We start from the raw sequence: 14,117 nt of genomic DNA on the forward strand, positions 1-14,117 counted from the left end.
CTAATACTTACTAGTAAATATTTCCACAATAAAATGTCACTCCTGTAGCATCACATAAGGCACTAACATACCTAGATGACTCTAACATCTTTCATTTTTGTAATATCCACTGGATTTTTATTTTTGTGAAATATGCTTAAGACTGTTTACTAAGCACATGGGTAAATTCTAGAAAGGCTTCTATCACACTTGCTAAGATTTTCTTCATCTTACATTTCTGGATGCTCTTCTAAACTCCTCTTACCTTTTTATCACTTTCTTTCAAAATGATCCAGACAGTGCTATAATTTAAACCATTAGTGACTAGTACAGACTTTTAACCAACAAGTATATAAAAGTGGCAGCTCAGCCATTGTTTTTTCTGTTATTCAGATCAATAGACTTGACATATGTAATTTATATATTTTTAAAATGAATGAGAATTACGAGGTATTTGTTGATTTGTTTTCAGTTGTGTTCAAATAAATTTTATGAGTATGCCATATATCTGAAGTCATAAAAATATCACATTATAGTCCATATTTATGTAAAATTACAGGATTATATATTATAAACAAAGTGATTTAACTTATGATAAAATGTACTGGTACCTTTCATTCCAGAAAGGTGTTTTATTATTACTTCATTTTTTATAAATCTTTTAAATTTTAGAGAATCTTTGTAGTCATTAATAAAAATTTGAAAGCCCTTTATAGCCATCAACTTAACTAACACAAACCACTTGAGATATTTAAATGATAAAGATCCTTGATCTTCATTTATATCTGGAAATATTTTTATTTCTCACAATGCCTATATACACACACATACATTAAACATATATGTTAACTTATTATACATGATAGTAAGTGACCCTAAATCTGAAGGTATTGTAAATGAATACAGTCATTTTATTTTATTTTGTTTTGTTTTATTTTATTTTATTTTATTTTATTTTATGACTTTTTCTATATATCTGCTTTTATGAAACTCCAGAACTTTTGGATGAAATTTCCCACTTTCTCCCCCTCAAATACGTCAAGTATTAATGAGGGCATTTAGTAACAGATAGTTCAGCCTCTGGTATTTGCTTTGATTCCTCAGAGGCTTGATGAGCTCAGCCTTTTAAACTCTGTTTACTATTGCCATTGATATTCCAGTTATGAGAAATTATAGCCAAGTGTTCTCCCTTCAACTGGGAATGAGAAGCCTGCTCTAAGGCAATTCAGGAGCATCTGCTAGTGCAAGTGCTTTTCTCTGTGCTCAACAGTAATGGCATTGGCTGTAATTCAGGACTGACCTCACCAACAGCAAGCCTTCCTTATTTCCTCTTAAGTTTTATATTTCTTGAGATTATGATTTTTACCCTTTTCATTTACAAGACCTTCAGTAGGAAAACCCTGGAACTGAGACACGCTATGGTTGTTTGATAGTCATTTGCCTGAATTGTCACACACCGCTATAGATTTCGAGTGAGGGGGAATTTGGGGTGGCAGTGCAACCTGTTCTAAGACAGATGATATGTAGCCATTGTACAGCCAGTTTTTAATATTGATCAACTCTTTCAAAATTATTTAAGTGTTATAAAGTTAAAATGTCAGTTTGGGATGAGGATGGCAAATAATAATCCTAATGATTAGAAAATCCTAAACATTTTCCCCTGAAATGTTTAATGGCAAATGACCATTAAATGTTTTTAATTACTCATGAAAATAACATTCATTATATGAAAAGAAAAGTATGCACAATCTGGATTTTCAGAATTGAAGGTATACTTCTTTTTAAAGTCTGGCTACACAGTGATAAAACATACATGGGAGGTTTTGGTTGGTTGGTTGGTTGGTTGGTTGGTTGGTTTTAGCCATGGAAATTGATAAAGAACATGAAGAAAAGAATTTGCCCACCCCGTATAGTCATCAGAGGAAGAGAGAAAACTTACTAATAAAATTTAAGATTACATCTTATACAGAAAAGTAAAGTGAGTAGAGTTTATACTTTGGAGCTTGATTCAAGACTGACCTTAGAGCATCTGGGTGTCCCAGTCATCTGACTTCAGCTCAGGTTATGATCTCATGGTTTGTGAATTTGAGTCCCACATTGGGTGAGCTCGAGCCCTGCTTCGGGTAAGCCCTGCTTCAGGTAAGCACGAGCCCTGCATTGGATGAGCACCAGCCCCACTTCTCTCTCTCTCTCTCCCTCTCTCTCTCTCTCTCCCTCCCACTCTCCTCCCTCCCTCCCTCCCTTCCTCTCCCTCTCTCTTTTCTCTGTCTACCCTTCGCTCATTTGTGCCCTCTCTCAAAAAAAAAAAACAACAACAACAACAACTTACAATCACTTAGACTTTACATCTGTGAATTAAAATTAAATTGGTTGTTTTCATACTGCCATTTCTCTTGAGTGGAACAGTGAATGAAGCAAGCTTCTGAATTAAAGGTAGTTGTGAGTATTTGTGTAAAATATTGCATCCTTACAACTTACTTTTAAATTAATTCAGGTTTGTATTAAATCAGGAAACTTATTAAGCACGCATAATGGATCTGGCATCTTAGATACTTTGAAAACATACTGAGAAGGAAAACAGCAGCCCCAGGATGTCTAGGGACTGATCTGACACTGAGGCCTCAAGTACTGTTATAGAATCTGGACATAATAATTTCTCAGAACACCAGTAGACAGTGTTATGCTGAGACCATGATAAGATGAGGCAAAACAAGAACATATAATGTTGTCTCAGCACAGACAAAACCAAGGTCGCTGTGGCACACACAAAATACCAAACATTGCCTTCTAGCTGATGTGAGTGACTACTTTACCAGCTGCAGCTTTATCGTCACTCTAGTCTGCCTTCCCTGTAGAATTGCCTCTGCTTTCTGACAGTAGCCAATCTAGAGTGAACCCCTCCTTCCTTGGAGCCTGCCCCCAAATCTATAAGCTCTTTCTCAAACCCTCTCAGAGAGACCCCACAGTCCCCCATAGTGAGCCCTGTGCTTCATTGCAATGAATGTTAAGCCCATTGCATCCCACCATGGGTGTGTTCCTGGTGGTCTTTGGCTAGGAAACATTGACAATCCTAAGAAGGCCCAGCCCCCTGATGTTTTTGGGCACATCAGACTTATGCCCAGATCAATTAGAGAACTATAGTAGTAACAGCCACTATTTATTTGTTGTGCACCAACTTTGTGCCAGTCAGGCCTTTATGTTATTTAAATCTTAACCCTGTAAATTTGGTACTTTTTATTTTCCTCATTTTGCAGATGAATAAACTGAGGGCTAGAGAAACATTCCTAAATGTCTTCCCTTGTACTGCCAGTAATGGGTATAACCAAGTTATGAATCCAGATCGATTCCAGAACACACAAACTACGCTGCCTTCTGTCTTGCATGCAAAACTGCATGTATTGTGTGCTAAAGTAATCCTACATCTCTTCCATTTCAAGTGTTTTGACTTCCAGTAGTCTGCATCATGATTTCTAATTTAAATAGTTTTCAGTGATGATGAGTTTTAGCTTTACCATATTATTGAGCAAGGCTAATCCACCTTGATAATAAATTTCTACAGATGGCTGCACAAATTTATTTTTTATACATCTGGGTGAGCCTTTCTATGTTTTACTAAAATTAAATATTTTCATGTATGTCTGCATGTCCTTTCTAGAGTTGTATCCAATATAGATCTGTTTTCAAGATGTCTCTTGGAGGGGGCAGCAGTCAGTAAAAATCACAACTGCAAGATGATGTGATTATGATTACTTAGAGAACTAGGCATGCTGTATTTTTATATGGACTTTAAAATCTACTTTTATTAGTCAGATATATACCTCAAGGCAAGCTCTTTAATTTTCCTGAGGTTTAGCAATCTTGTGTACCAGCGGGGACCATAACACTCACCCCATGGGGTTCTTACAACATGCGAAAGTACCAGACACACTGTAGATGTTTAGCAATGTATACCCACCTCCCCATAGTATACTTCCCAGGGTACTTACCACTTCCTTGCTCTCACTATAGTATATTTTTGTTTTGGTTTAGTTTTTTGGTTTTGGGGGCTTTTTTTGGGGGGGGACACTTTTTTAATTCAAGTTAGTTAACCTACAGTGTAGGCTTGGCTTCAGGAGTAGAACCCAGTGATTCATCTCTTACATCCCAAAAAGTGCCCTCCTTAATGGCCATCACCCATTTAACCCATCCCCCCACCAACCGCCCCTCCAGCAACCCTCAGTTTGTTCTGTGTTTAAGAGTCTCTTATGGTTTGCCTCCCTCACTGTTTTTATCTTGTTGTACCTTCCCTTCCCCTGTGTTCATCTGTTGAGTTTCTCAGATTCCATACATGTCTCACTATAGTATATTACTATCCAGAAATAAAACAAAAATAGCACTAAGAAAGAAGTAAAATCCCATTGGCATTCAATTATTTCTGTATCAAAGAGAAGCTTCTGTTAAGGATCATAGAAAGTATTTGCCTTAAAGACCTAATTTAATCACATATCAATTGTTATTTATTCAAGGGATATAATTTATTATACTACTTCTTTATCCTCAGTCTGCATCTCCGTCAGGATAATTTTCTGTTAAAGGTCTAAATCAGAGACTTACTTAATAGTTTTAAATAATTACTGGTTCAGGGGCGCCTGGGTGGCTCAGTTGGTTGAACGTCTGACTTTGGCTCAGGTCATGATATTGCTTGGTTTGTGAGTTTGAGCTCCACATCAGGCTCTGTGCTGACAACTCAGAGCCTGGAGCCTCCTTCAGATTCTGTGTCTCCCTCTCTCTCTGCCCCTCCCATGCTCATGCTCTGTCTCTCTCTGTCTCTCAATAATAAATAAATGTTTAAAAATTTTTTAAATAATTCCTGGTTCATAGTACACCTTTCTCTTGGAGAATTTAAAGACCAAAAGACCATATAAGAATAATAAAATTCTAAAATTTCCTTAATGGATTTCCTTATAGTGAAGCTAGAATTAGACTGAGCCTATACCTTCAGATTAGAAAGAATGTTATCAGTATTACCTGTCATGTATGAATTTAATTGAATTATCTGTGACTGCTATAATAGAGGAAGTACCCTTGTAAAACCACATCACCAACTTGATACCCATTTCTTTTTAATGTTTATATTATTCAGATGTTACTTCAGCAAAATTATTATATAAATCACTATTTAATCTCTGTGTTTTGTGTTTGTATAATCTTAGCAAGTAAGAAAATTTCTGAGGGTTTTAAGTAGCTTTTAAATTTCAGTCTAAATAGTATCTCTGGCCATAAATTCTTATAAAAACATTTTCCCAGTCGTTCAGGTGAGACATAAAAAGCAAAGCTTTATTTTTGTCTGTAAAATAATTCCCAATTCCTTTTTATAAATATAGCGATAAAGTTCTGGGCAAAGTCCAATTCTGTTTCATATCCACTGATGGTAATTTGCCCTCTGGTTTAATTTTGGGTTAGTATTCTTTTGCTGCCTTAAATTGCACTGTGGCATTTCTGAACTCCCGTAACCACTTTCATATCCAATCCTGTGGTAAGTCAAGTTTTTCTATCTCGCTTAAACTTTATAGTTTGTATAAGAATAAAGTAATTGTAAATATCCTGAAGGAAGGAGGAACCCAAATGAGTTTTAATAGTTTGAGAGCATATATAATCATAAGAATTTCACCAGTGATTTTTTTAATAGCTACTATAAAATAAGACTATACCTTAGTTTGCAAGCAGTAACATAACTTTAATCCATAAAATCATTTGATTTTTTTCATTGTCAAATATTACCTGATCCTCTTACTTATATCTTGTATTTTTCAGGTGTTCAAAAAATACAGTTATGGCTTGTTTTTAAATATTTCTTTCGTTTTTTAATATGAACATTTTAGCATATTGTTATTCTTTGAGATACCAATTTCTTGAAATAGGAAGGCTTATTTAGTTAATTTAAGGATATAAATTTACCTCATGTCTTTTGAAGGAAAGACTAGTTTTGAAACTTGACTTAAGAATATTAGTCTTATTTCTTAGTTTTTATAGCCATAGGAAATCTCAAGTAGAACAAATGATTATGCACCTGGGGTGCTAAATGTTCTTGGAAAGTAGAGAGTGAAAAATAAATGAGTAGCAAAGGATTCTCCTGGGAAAGATTTAAACTTAAGGAATACGGTACTATAATTTGTACTAGGTCCAGATAGGAATATGTGTTTTAACATGACAAATGGTCAGTGGCTTTTTAAAAAAATTTTTTTTAATGTTTATTTATTTTTGAGACAGAGAGAGACAGAGCATGAACAGGGGAGGGTCAGAGAGAGAGGGAGACACAGAAGCCAAAGCAGGCTCCAGGCTCTGAGCTGTCAGCACAGAGCCCGACACAGGGCTCGAACTCAACAGACCATGAGATCATTACCTGAGCCGAAGTCGGAAGCTCAACTGAGCCACCCAGGTGCCCTGCTTTTTTTTTTTTTTAATACAAATTCATTCTTATCTTTTTTAAGCCCAAGTCTTACTTATACTGTATCTTGTTTAATTTCTCATGACTTATATTGAGTCTCACGTGTCCACAAGCACTTGTATTTATTTCTCCTCTTAAAATGTTAAAGTAAGAATATTAGCACAAAATTAGATTGACTCTGAAACCCCCCTCTGCCAGCATTTTGAAGAAAAATTGTTCTTGGTTTATAATAGAAATTATAACTATGGTCAAATCATTTTATCCTTAAGTCATCAAAACTTTCTTTTAGTCAGAGAAGGTTTAAAGAACTCGTGAGTAATGTCATAGAGTCTGTACTTGTTTTACCAAGGGTAACAACTTCCTAAGAGGAAGAGTTACATATTTCATCACTGGTGTGTATTCTCTTTGGTGTGTATTCTAATTCTCCTGAGTACAAAAGGTAAACGAGTCTAAACACCCATCTTATATCTGAGTGCTAACAGTTTATGTTATCATTTTATTCAGTGAGTATTTATTATGTAGTTACTGTATATTCAGCAATATCCTAAATCCTGGGGAGTACAAAATAAAAGTATACATGAGTTCTCCCCTTAGGATATTATAATGCTTTTGAGGAATAGCAACCTTTGAGGGTAATACAAACTATTTCTAGCTCAAGTTTAAGTTTATGTAGTAGCAGACTATAAATACAGCCAAACTTCAAAGGAGAAAAATGTCTTTGTGATAGGAATTAGTCACTAAATATGTTTTATAGAAGGAACTGTGATTTTGATCTTGAGAGGGAATTGTTAGGTGCTGCAAGTGCACTCATATATTCCTATCTTGTGATACAACCTAATTATCATTCATTTAGTGAGCATTTTTATCGTGTCAAGAACCCCTTCAGGTACTTTATTTCATTTGATTTTTTACAAACTGATGAAGTGGGTAATACTGTCCTCATTTTACTGTTCAGTCTTAGAGGTTAAATAACTTACCTAAAGCCACAGTGCTAATGAATGGCAAGCTAAAGACTCCAGTTCTGGGTTGTATTGTCTCCAGTGCCTGACTTCTTAAACTATTACTACTACTTCTCATCCACACTTGAGGGATGAGCTTGAGGGCTGAGTTACTCAAGTTTACACAGCTATCAATGGCAGAACTGGGATTTAAGCCCAGGTCTGCAAAATATATTTAGACTAAATCATGTGAGTTTGCTGATATTTTGATGTTTAAAAATGTCAGTTTTAGAGCTCCTGGGTGGCCCAGTCAGTTAAGCGTCCAACTTCAGCTCAGGTCATGGTCTTGTAGTTTGTGAGTTCAAGCCCTGCATCAGGCTATCTGCTGTTAGCACAGACCTTGCTTTGGGTTCTGTCCCCCTCTCTCTGTGCCCCTCCCCTGCTTGTGTGCGCTTGCTCACTTGCGCTCTCTCTCTCTCAAAAATAAACATTTTTCTTAAAAAGTCAGTTTCATATAGTTCAGTTTTCATACTTGGTCTTTGCATTAGACCATATAATCCTTGGATGAATATGGAGTCAAGATTAAAAACAGGGAGAGAAAGAGGGGCATAAGGAATTGTCAGAGTAGAGATCATCTGGATAAGGTAAAACCTGCCAATGGAGGGTCAGGAATGCCAGGGTGAAAATTTCAGAATTATTCCATAACAACCAGTAAATGAACATTTTGTACTTTACACACTGCTAGAATAAAGCAGTCTTCAAACACAGGGTCTGGCTTTGTGCTCAAAGAACCAAGAATATAACAAGAATGAGCGTAATATGGAAGGGACTCTGAGGTAAGCCTTACAGAATGGAGAGGAATTAGCAAGGAGGAGAGAACAGAATGAGTATTGTTATACACAGGGCACCTTTGTAAGTGTGGCATGCATAAACTAAGGTTTTGGAAAAGACTGGTCTGATAATTGAGTTGAAAATTGTTTCTGGTATAGAAAAGCTTTTTGGAATTTCAGTAGGTACCCAAGATGAGAGTAACATTCCACCAGTCATTTCTTCAATTATTTTATGATTTATTTCTGAACTTGTTATAAAAGTGCCTTTTATTTTTAGTACCCTCAATTCATTGTGAGTTGTCAAAACTTCAAATAACAGAACATTAGCAGTGAATGATACACTAAAAGTCATCACATCTTTAACCCAGCCCCAACCCCTCTGTAGATAAAGGAGACTTCTTGAAATAAACTAAATCATGGCACAAAAACAGACACATAGACCAATGGAATAGAATAGAAACCCCAGAACTAGACCCACAAACGTATGGCCAGCTAATCTTTGACAAAGCAGGAAAGAACATCCAATGGAAAAAAGACAGTCTCTTTAACAAATGGTGCTGGGAGAACTGGACAGCAACATGCAGAAGGTTGAAACTAGACCACTTTCTCACACCATTCACAAAAATAAACTCAAAATGGATAAAGGACCTGAATGTGAGACAGGAAATCATCAAAACCTTAGAGGAGAAAGCAGGAAAAGACCTCTCCAACCTCAGCCGTAGCAATCTCTTACTCGACACATCCCCAAAGGCAAGGGAATTAAAAGCAAAAGTGAATTACTGGGACCTTATGAAGATAAAAAGCTTCTGCACAGCAAAGGAAACAACCAACAAAACTAAAAGGCAACCAACGGAATGGGAAAAGATATTTGCAAATGACATATCGGACAAAGGGCTAGTATCCAAAATCTATAAAGAGCTCACCAAGCTCCACACCCGAAAAACAAATAACCCAGTGAAGAAATGGGCAGAAAACATGAATAGACACTTCTCTAAAGAAGACATCCGGATGGCCAACAGGCACATGAAAAGATGTTCAGCGTCGCTCCTCATCAGGGAAATACAAATCAAAACCACACTCAGGTATCACCTCACGCCAGTCAGAGTGGCCAAAATGACCAAATCAGGAGACTATAGATGCTGGAGAGGATGTGGAGAAACGGGAACCCTCTTGCACTGTTGGTGGGAATGCAAATTGGTGCAGCCACTCTGGAAAGCAGTGTGGAGGTTCCTCAGAAAATTAAAAATAGACCTACCCTATGACCCAGCAATAGCACTGCTAGGAATTTATCCAAGGGATACAGGAGTACTGATGCATAGGGGCACTTGTACCCCAATGTTTATAGCAGCACTCTCAACAATAGCCAAATTATGGAAAGAGCCTAAATGTCCATCAACGGATGAATGGATAAAGAAATTGTGGTTTATATACACAATGGAATACTACGTGGCAATGAGAAAAAATGAAATATGGCCTTTTGTAGCAACGTGGATGGAACTGGAGAGTGTGATGCTAAGTGAAATAAGCCATACAGAGAAAGACAGATACCATATGGTTTCACTCTTATGTGGATCCTGAGAAACTTAACAGGAACCCATGGGGGAGGGGAAGGGAAAAAAAAAAAAAAAAGAGGTTAGAGTGGGAGAGAGCCAAAGCATAAGAGACTGTTAAAAACTCAGAACAAACTGAGGGTTGATGGGGGGTGGGAGGGAGGAGAGGGTGGGTGATGGGTATTGAGGAGGGCACCTTTTGGGATGAGCACTGGGTGTTGTATGGAAACCAATTTGACAATAGATTTCGTATATTAAAAAAAAAAAAAAAGAAAGAAACTAAATCAGACATTGTACTATAATTAGAATTCACATCTGCTAATTTCTACTCAAGGGTACTTTCCACTGCTGTATTGCCCCTCGTTTTACTTAATGCAGTCTTTGAGTGTCTTTTTTCTTTTTTTTTTTTTCTAATGTTCATTCATTTCTTGAGAGAGACAGAGACAGAGACAGAGTGTGAGCAGGGGTGGGGCAGAGAGAGAGAGGGAGACACAGAATCCAAAGCAGACTCCAGGCTCTGAGCTGCCAGCACAGAGTCCAATGTGGGGCTCGAACTTACAAACCGTGAGATCGTGACCTGAGCCGAAGTCAGATGCCCAACCAACTGAGCCACCCAGGCAGCCCTTTGAGTGTTTTTCTGTGTTTACATATTGAAATTGGACATAAGGTTCTTCATGAATGCATGTGCTTTTTATGTTTTACTTTGTATATGTATAACTCCATATTCTTTTTTGTGTCTTCTGTAGGGTATTCACTAACACTTCAAGAAAAACAGGTGCTTTTAAAAAAAAGATTCTTATAAAATCCATTTTAGTTCATATGTCCTTTGAGAGTTTTTAATATATGAAATAACAATACATAGATAAGAATATATGAATATGTAAGTTGCGAAAGCTGATAATAAAATGGACACTCATGAATCCACCACACAGCTTAGGAAATGGAACATGATTGATGCCTAGGAGTCTTTTCTTTGTATTCCTTGCCTGTGGCCTCCCTGTCATCCACCAGCCTACAGTACCATTTTCTCTCAGACCACGTTTCTAGACTTTTTATAAATATCTCCGGTTAAGAAATTATCTTCTCTTAAATGGAATTTAAGTTTGTTAAATGTAGTTTCATAGATGGCTGTTAAATTATGTCAAATGCCTTTTTATATATCTATTGAGAATTTTCTCCTTTAATCTGTTAATATAATGAATTGGATTAATAGAATTCCTATCATCAAGTGGCCTTTGCATTTGTGGGATACCCTCAATTTTTCAAATTATTTTTATTGTCTTTACATTGCCAAATTTCATTTGCTAGTGTAATTTTTAGGACTTTTAACTTTGCACGTATTTTCATCAGTGAGGTTAGCTAGTAGTATTTCTTATTCTGTTGTTTCTTAATCAGGTTTATTGCTTTTACAGAATGAGTCAAGAAGTGTTTCTTTTTTCTAGAATAATTTCTTTAAGATGGAAAGTGATATTTTCTTGATTGTTTGATAGAACTCAACTGTAAAATCCTCTGGGTTTGGTGTTTTCTTTAATGTGTAGAAATTTTGGTGATTTATATATTTTTTGGAATTTGTTACACTTGATTTTTTTTGGTGTTTTATTTTTAATTTACTAACCACCAAATTTTTGTAGTATTCTCATTTTTATTTTGTTATCGGGGGGGGACTGATAACTTTGTTCTTTTTCTAACTTTGTAAGTTAAATGTCTATCTTGTAAATTGTCACTACTTCTGATTTTTTTCATCTAAATATTTAGAATTAAATATTTTTCTCCAAGTACATCTTTAGTTGCATCCCACAGGTTTTACTGTGTTCCATGGTAAAAATCACTTACTTTCTCATTTCCACTTTGTTTTCTTTGACCAGTGAGTTATTTAGAAGTATTTTTAAATGTCTAAACAGGGGCGCCTGGGTGGCTCAGTCGGTTGAGCGTCCAACTTCAGCTCAGGTCATGATCTCACAGTCTGTGAGTTGGAGCCCTGTGTCGGACTCTGTGCTGAGAGCTCGGAGCCTGGAGCCTGCGTCAGATTCTGTGTCTCCCTCTCCCTCTGCCCCTCCCCTGCTCATGCTCTGTCTCTCTCTGTTTCAAAAATAAATAAAAACATTAAAAAAAATTTTTTTTAATGTCTAAACATGAGATTTTTAAGGTTAATTTTGAATCAGTACAAAAATACATGGTTTATATAATAATTTTTTTAACTTTTTTGAGATTTGCTTTATAGTTTAGTACATGATCAGTTTTCATAAATGTTCCATGGTGCTTAAAAAGAATGCATATTCTCCAATTTTTAGTCATATCTTTTTGTTTAGATCAAGCTTGCTTTTTTTGGAGTTCAGGTTTCACTAGTGTTATATATATATATTTTTTGGTCTGCTTTTTTTTTTATTAAATTATTTTTTTAACGTTTATTTATATTTTTTGAGACAGAGAGTGATAGAGCATGAACGGGGGAGGGTCAGAGAGAGGGAGGCACAGAATCTGAAACAGGCTCCAGGCTCTGAGCTGTCAGCACAGAGCCCGACGCGGGGCTCGAACTCACAGACTGCGAGATCATGACCTGAGCTGAAGTCGGCCGCCCAACCGACTGAGCCACCCAGGCACCCCTGGTCTGCTTTTATAAAATATTTACAGAGGAGTATTAAAATATCTCACGATAATGGTGAATATGTCCCTTTCTCCTTGCAGTTTTATTGCTTTATCTGTTTGGAAGCGATGTATAGATACAGCATGTAGTATAATAGGTAGAGCACATAAGTTTTGAATTGTTGTTACATAGTGAATTGACTCATTTATCATTTTATCTCCTTCTCTAATCATTTTTTTTTTTTTTTTTGCCCTAAAACGTATCCTCTCTCAGAGAATATAGCTGAATAACTTTATTTTGTGTAGGTTTGCCTGATTATCCTTTTTTATCCTTTAACTTCCTGTTTTCTCTATCTCTGTTAGATCTAATTCTTATAAACAACATTTAATCTAGCCTGACACTCTGATTTTTTTAAATATCTTAACTGAAGAGTTTAATCCATTTATATTATCAATAAGTTTGCTCCTTATTTTATGCTTTCTTTTTTCTCTTTTTTTCTCGTTTTTTGCCTTCCTTTGAATTGAACAAATACATTTCTTATTCCATTATTTGTCTTTCTTATTTGGAGTCATATGTATTATGTTTTGTAACTACCTGAGAAACTTTAACACTCATACTGAACCTAAAGTTAACATCTTTATTCTTATTCTCAACAATATAAGCATTTTTAAAGCATTCCTTATTTTGCTTATGCTTTTGTTCAGTTTTTAGTTCCATCTTATTTATTTTTTGCTTGGTAATTTTGTAAATTAGTCATGTTTCCATTGTTTAATATTTTCTGTGTATAGATTCATCCTTGTGTTTACCAACATTCCTGATTGTAACTAGGCCCTTCCATCAGAGAAAAACTTTTCTTACCCCTAAAGTTCATGCTTTAGATATTGTTATAAGAGTATATGGATGGTAGACTCCCTTTTTGCTTGTCTAAGAACGTTATTTTGACCTCATTCTTTACATTTTTGTTGGCTAACCTATTCTAAGTTGGCAGTTAATCTCTTTTTGCAGTTTAAAGATATTCCACTTTCTTCTGGCTTCTGGCTTCCTTTTTGCTGTTGAGAATCTGACTAGTATTCTTTTGTGGATAATCTTTCTCTGGCTGCCTCCTTCTATCTTCTATTTGTCTTTGTTTTCTAGAATTTGACGATGATATGACCCATGTTTAATTCAGTTATTGTAGCTTTTCTGTTATTTTTTCTGCTTGGGATTGGTTGTCATTGGGATTTGTTGTATCTTCTATCAATTATGGAAATATTTTATGAATTCACAGTATACATTTTCTCCCCTTCACCCAGAGCCACTACCAATGCAGACAAATTTATTTGCTATCTGCTTTTATAGGGTAGATGTTTTTCCTAGTTTACTTTTTCCCCAAGAGTGAGGACTTTCTTGGGTTTTAGCTTTAAGCAAGGCAGTTCTCTGGTCTCATTCCCATCCTACAAAGACCCAAGACTTTATGCTTATTCCTCTGAGTACAGAAAGTAGGCAAAACAAAAGCTCTAGGTCATTGGTGTTCAACTGAAATTCCCGTCTAATAGCTTAAGCACTTATTAGACTCCTGCTCCTGCTTTATTTCTGGTCTCAGAGCATTTCTCTTACTTTCTTGAAAGCTCAGCAGTTTTGTTTCTTGTTTGTTTGTTTGTTTGTTTAAGTTCATTTGAGAGAGAGAGAGAGAGAGAGAGAGAGAGAGAGTGCAAGCAGGGGTGGGGCAGAAAGAGAGAGAGAGAGAGAGAATCCCAGAGCTCAACTCATGAACTGTGAGATCATGACCTAAGCCAAAACCAAGAGTCAGACACTTAACCCACAGAGCCA

General features: G+C 36.1%; 1 protein-coding gene across 5 annotated transcripts in view; it reads left to right on the top strand.

Annotated features, from left to right (window-relative positions):
- Nucleotides 1-14,117, top strand: part of MAP3K7 (mitogen-activated protein kinase kinase kinase 7) — an 80,861-nt gene that overhangs the window by 55,639 nt on the left and 11,105 nt on the right. The gene's annotated exons all lie outside the window — the stretch shown is intronic.

The sequence above is a fragment of the Acinonyx jubatus genome, chromosome B2 (genome assembly GCF_027475565.1).
Source record: "Acinonyx jubatus isolate Ajub_Pintada_27869175 chromosome B2, VMU_Ajub_asm_v1.0, whole genome shotgun sequence".
NCBI lineage: Eukaryota > Metazoa > Chordata > Mammalia > Carnivora > Felidae > Acinonyx > Acinonyx jubatus.